The sequence below is a fragment of the Camelus dromedarius genome, unplaced genomic scaffold (genome assembly GCF_036321535.1).
Source record: "Camelus dromedarius isolate mCamDro1 unplaced genomic scaffold, mCamDro1.pat HAP1_SCAFFOLD_15, whole genome shotgun sequence".
NCBI lineage: Eukaryota > Metazoa > Chordata > Mammalia > Artiodactyla > Camelidae > Camelus > Camelus dromedarius.
The window spans coordinates 381,516-387,650 of NW_026989805.1; the positions used below are offsets into that span (position 1 = coordinate 381,516).

Below are 6,135 nucleotides of genomic sequence, written 5' to 3' on the forward strand. Positions count from 1 at the left end.
TTCCTCTCAAAAACACTGCGGAAGTCCATGGAAGGCAAGGGCAGACGTCCCTTCCTGACAGCTCCTAGAGCTCCTGGTCCCAGACACACTGCAGATTCACACACCCCTCATTTGAGATCCCAAGGGTTGACAGCTTTTAGCCCCAGTTTCCAATATGCTTTCAAACCCTGACTTCCCACCTCAGAAGAGCTGCCTACGTTTGTAGATTTGAAAAATTACTCTCATACCTTGATCTATTTAGGCAAAATGAATTCATGCTTGCCTTGAAAAAGTTGATTTAGAAGACTGCTGAGGGATTGTTACCCCTGCTGACACCACATGTAATGTACCTCCTGGTTTCACCCCCTCCTCTGTATTTGAAGTTGCTGCATCAGGCTGGGCCTTTGTGATGTCATCTTGTCATCCCCCTCAGCATCTCTGCCCGGCTTTTTGTGTTTTGTTTTGCTTTTTTTTAGCCTAATTAATCCTTGAGAGTAGAGAGCAAGATCTAGACGGCCTTGATGGTTCACTCTGTTCTCTATTTTGGCAGCCTAGGGAGAAATTAACCCAGCAGGTCTGAAAGAGCGTCATTGCCTTAGGAAAGAAAAGGGATGTGAGTTTTGCAATTACTAAGCCCTTAGGTAGGCTTGCCGGATAGAATACAAAATGCCCAGTTAAATTCTTATTTCCTGCAAACAATGAATGCTCTTTAAGTATACCCCCAAATATTACCAGGTGCATAGTTAAGAGTAAAGAATTACGTCCATTGTTTACCTGAAATTCACATGTAACTGCATGTTCTCTTATTTTCTCCCTAAATCTGACAAACTTACCCTGATCACTCACTCCTTCCCCTATTTTGGTAGCTTAGATACAAGCCCAGCAGGAATATAAAGATGGTTCCTTGGAAGTATCCACTGGAAAAAAAGGTACTGTGAAAGAAAAATACCGCAAACATATCAGTAAACAAAGAATGCTGAAGCCATCAAATCATCAGCCCCTGCTTCCACCCCCGAGTGAAGACAAGCCTGCAGCCCAGCCTCTGCAGCAACTCACAATGGTGCACCCTGAGGGGACTCAGAATAAGAAAGGACCGGATACTGGCCCTAGATAGTTAGGTGCTTGTCAAAGGAATGAATTCAATGAGCCCAAATGTTTGCTCCCTCCCATACACAGAAAAGCACTAAATTCTTTAACTTGAGATGCCTGGTTTTCTTTAGATAACAAGTGATCTTTTATTGTTCCAACTACCTGGCCTTTGTTGTAAAACTCCTATAATCCTAGCTCCTCTCCTCCCTCTTTGGAGCATTCCCTCAGAGCGATCTGAGAGGCTGTTATCCTGGCTCAAGTCCTCCTCCCACCAAATAAAATGTAACTCTCAACTGCTAGACTGCACATTTATTTCAGTCGACAGTACACATAAGGAAACACTCCACTCTACTCCACTTGACATAACCCAGAGAAAACTTGATTGCTTTTGTCTCTGAAACATGACTGCTTTCTTACATATAATCACAAGTTTTCCTCATATTGGAATGTTTTTTAACAGTTAAGTTTATATTTTTCTGCTGTAAATGGAATTCATGCTCATTACAGAAAAACCGAAATTTGGAAATGGATGAAGTCAGTCACCTCTAGTGTCCCTGCTCAAGGATGATAATAATACTATTCATAGTTTACAGTTATTTATTTCATGATTGCATTTAATTCTCACAGTAAAAGTGTTAAGATGGGGTCTATTACATAATCCACTTCAACTGAGAAAACAGGAACTCAGAGAATAATTTATTAAAGAACAAGAAGTTGATACACAGCAGAGAGAGGGTTTAAACCAAGAACCCTGTAATCTGCAAGTCCACTCAGGGAGCTCCCTCTATGCTAGTCACATGTTGGTATATTTCATCCCAGGCTTCTTTTCAAGGGCTAATTTGCATATTATTAGTCACAGTGAATATACATTTTTCCAAAACAAAGGACTTTATAAAAACATCCTTTAAGGAGGTATAACTTGTAAATTATACAGTGAAATGCCACCAGACTCTGCCATGAAGCTTTATTTTCTTGGCCCCCCCAAATTCTCCTACTCATTATGGTTATTGGGCACATTTTATTTCCCACAAATAAACTCTATCTCCCAGAAGACATCCTATAATACATATAATTTCTCATACATACACAGAGCTGAGCACAGAGCCACGGTCCTATTATTCTAACAGCCTCTAACTGAGTGCCTGTATTGTGGGAGGCTCTTCCCACCTTATCTCCATAAATGTCACAAAAGCCCCACAAGCTAGATATTATTATGGTCACAACAACCCCACAAGCTAGATATTATGATGTACATGTTTAAGATGAAGAAACTGAGTCTCAGAGATTTAACTAGTACCCTCAAGGTACAAAACTCCTTCCTGGGGTTGAGAAAAAGTCTTCCTTACTTCCAGGTAGAAGCAACTCTGTGCATCTCCTTGCAAGTAGATCATTGGCTGAATCTTGCTGGCTGAGAGAACTTGGGCAGTGTACAACCTGCACAACCGTATACAGCTGCTTTGCCCAATATGACACAGCTAGTAACTAACAAATGAGTTTTAAAGTCAAGATGTATGACACCAAAACTCATATGCATGGACTATGCTATGCAATCTCTGGTTCCTTCCATTTCAGTCTGAAAACTGATATATAAGTTTTTTTAAAATATCTTTGAAGCTACTACATATCAACTTTCCTCCTGCAAATCTCCCGCAGGTCCCCAGCACCTGTTGCAGACTTAATGACAACACTTAAGACCACTTCTGTCCCTGAATTACATTGTGTTCAATGTTTCATGGATAAAAACATTTTACTATCAGAAGTCTTCGCATCAAATACTAATCAAACCCATCAGTCCCTGATTGAAGGTGTGGGGCTAACTCGTTTCACATGTTTAGGAATCCCCCAAAAGCTGAGTAGTTTTCATTGTTGGCATATATCTTGATATTTTAATTGTTCTCAGGTTTTTGTTTTCTGGGTTTTTTTTTTTTTTGTATTTACGGGGCACTTATATTGGACACATAAGCACATGAAAGGGACCTGTGTAGTGGAAGAGTCATTATCTACAGGGTAGGCTATGGCCAGACCTACCTGAGGAACTATCCAGTGTGTTGAATTGTGCACCAATAAATCGATTAGCTATCTGTGCAGCCAAGGTTACACTAATGAGTAAAGCCTTTCAGCAAAGACATTTGTCCTTCCCCAGACCCCAGATTAAAGTGTATATAAATGGGGGTGGGGGCTATACTATAGCTCAGTGGTAGAGTGCATGCTTTGCATGCATGAGGTCCTGGGTTCAATCCCCAGTGCCTCTGTTAAGGAGAAAAAAACATTAAAGTGTATAAAAATAAGCTCTCCCAGGGTCGTGGGGTCCCCTAACATGGCCAATAGATTCTCTGTTCTTAGTGAATTCTCTGACTTAACCACGGGGAACTAATCAAAACCTTAGAAGTCCCACTCACTGGTGCATCACTTAACTGTGATCTTGAATTTATACAGAAATTCTTTGTATAACTTGTTTGCTAGTGAATCATAAAATTAATTAATAGACTCAGCAAAGATCCAGCTATTATTCCCACCAGTACTCAAATCTGATCTAGTTTTTCTCACAATATCACAGAATATTTTACCTCATTTGAACATCAAGTTTAGTCTACTTAAGCTTGCTTATTCTTACTGTTGGCTAAAATGATGCATAAATATATTTATGGAACAGATAATAAAAGGGTCATGTAAAATCATAGCCTTTTAGAGTCAGAAGAAATGTTTTACAGAATACAGTCCAATTTTTAAAACAGATGAGCAGTGCCATCTCTAGTGCATGTGGGGCCCCAAGCAAATAGCTCGCAGGGTACCCATCTATATAAACAATTTGATTAAACATGTATGAGAAGATTCCAGGAACCCCAAGAGTAATAATTTATTGATGAAAATATAGAACAATGAGTGGAGAAGAGTTACTTATGTATTATTGTCCAGTCAGTGGACGTGAAGATTATACCTAGTGCCCAAGCACCATCTGTTTCTCTTCAAGTCAATAAATTCTCTTGAATGTTCTATATTGTGACATATGCTGTTCCTGGCTAATTTCACATCTCCCAAACTTGAGGGAAGTGTAGCAACAGTCATTATTCACAAAGCCATGGCTTTACAGAACCAGTTTGTATTAAAATAACACAGTATTTTTTGTCCCTGAAGTCCTCTAATACCATGTATTTAATGCTAATTACCTCATTTCTCATAATTCTGTGTTATCCATTATGCTACCCATGAATACTGACTTCCATTGACCCATTGACTGTCTCAAAGGTTATTACTCTGCATTATTGACAATGACCACGAATTCAAGTGTTTTCCGGATTAAGCAGAAAAATCTAAACCATAATTCATTTTATGGTCATGTTCAATTTACCATTCAGAATTTTATATGGTGTAAACATTAAAAAAAAAAAAACAACACATTTCCCAATAATGCATTCTCTTGACCACTTTAAGTCTTGACCACTTCTTTCTTAGAAGGTAATTTATTTCAATATTGACCATACTTCTGCTTTCCACACAAAACCAGTCATGAAAGGACAGACAAAGAGCCCATGGGCAGAGTAACAGGTGGTTCCATTCATACAAGGAATGCCTGTTCTTTACCCAGCATGGCTTAAGACTGACCTGGGAAAGCACAGTGTCACTCCATTGACTGGATGCAAAGAAGACTTCAAATGAAAGGTCTCAGTTTCTTTTAGGAGCAAAAGTCATGAAAGTCCTTGGAAGAACTAGTTTCTGCCACCATCAGAGAATGCATCACAGAGAATGCATGGGGGGCTGGGTGGCCACCACGAGTGCCAGTGTTAGGGCATATACAGAGTAAAGGCTGCCTGTGGCTAGTCCTGGTGCTCTCAGTTACTGCACACTGGAAGCTTCATCAAGGTTGGCACACAGATGAATGAGAACTTACACATGAAACTACACACAGGGCTTCTATCCAGCATTTAACAGTGGAGCACTGGTAGTCCTGAACTCACCCTATGTCTAACATGAGTGAAGATTACTCAGGATCAGCATGTTAGCACCATTCAGAAAGCCCAGTCTCATGCACTTTGTGGAAAGAAATGCCATGCCGGTCAGTGGGAACAATCGACTTACAAAACCTGGACTCAAAGATGGGACCCTTAGACACTGTATGTGTGCCAAGTGTGGAGCTTACTGGGGCATCTCATCAACCTCCTGCATGGAGCTAGCATTCAGAGAGCATCCTGAATTGGACTGGAAGGTGGGGCTCACATAGGTCTTGGCAATGGTTTGGGGAAACATGCCAGACACTGTCACAGCCTTGGCTGGTCCCAGGTAATCGAGGAAGACTTAAAATTTTCAAGAAAGAGTGCTCAAAAGTACAACCCCATCTGAGGGCTTAGCTGAACATAAAGGTTGGACATTACTGAACATAATAAAATTGTGCTTAAGTGATACGGCAAATGACCCTCAGAGGTCCATGAGAATTAGTTCTACATCTCAGGTCTTCTGACATCTAGGGCTCAGATCCTATTTATTCCTCAAACACATGGAACTTGAAAAAATTCTAAAGTGTGTTTTGGCAATCTGAAAAATCAATTCTTACCTACGACATCTCCCGTAAGCAGTCTTCTACCTCACATTTTACTGTTTCTACTCATGGAAAACTTACCCACTAACACAACACTTGCTCAACAAAGAGTGGTTCAGAGAAGGTGCTGTTAGCATTTCATGTGCCTATGAGTCTTCAATATATGTCTCTTCCAGTATTTGAGAGCAATAATGAGTCTTTTGTAAGCTCCTTTCCTAGGTTAAGTGTCTTGTTTCCTTAATGCTGTAAGATGTTCTCTTGACATTCTGCTTTTTCTACTTCATCCAAACCCCTCTTAAAATGTGAGCAAGGCTAGTACAGGATTTTCTTACTGTGCAGTTCTTACCATTTCATTAGTTACCCTATTTGACAAAAGGTAAACCTTTGAAATTTTAGTGGTTAACTAAATTAGTTTTCCAGATAGAATGTCAGTAATTTAGAGCTATACCTCTCTGGCAAACTTTATAAAGCAACTGATGAAGAAACCAAAATATGTTTCCTCCAGGTCTAAAAGAAATACCTATCCAACACTC

General features: G+C 39.9%; 1 non-coding gene across 1 annotated transcript; it reads left to right on the forward strand.

Annotated features, from left to right (window-relative positions):
- Window positions 1–3,243: 3,243 nt before the first annotated feature.
- On the forward strand, window positions 3,244–3,319 carry TRNAA-UGC (transfer RNA alanine (anticodon UGC)). The gene has a single exon. It is a non-coding gene; the product is annotated as a tRNA-Ala (tRNA).
- Window positions 3,320–6,135: the final 2,816 nt, after the last annotated feature.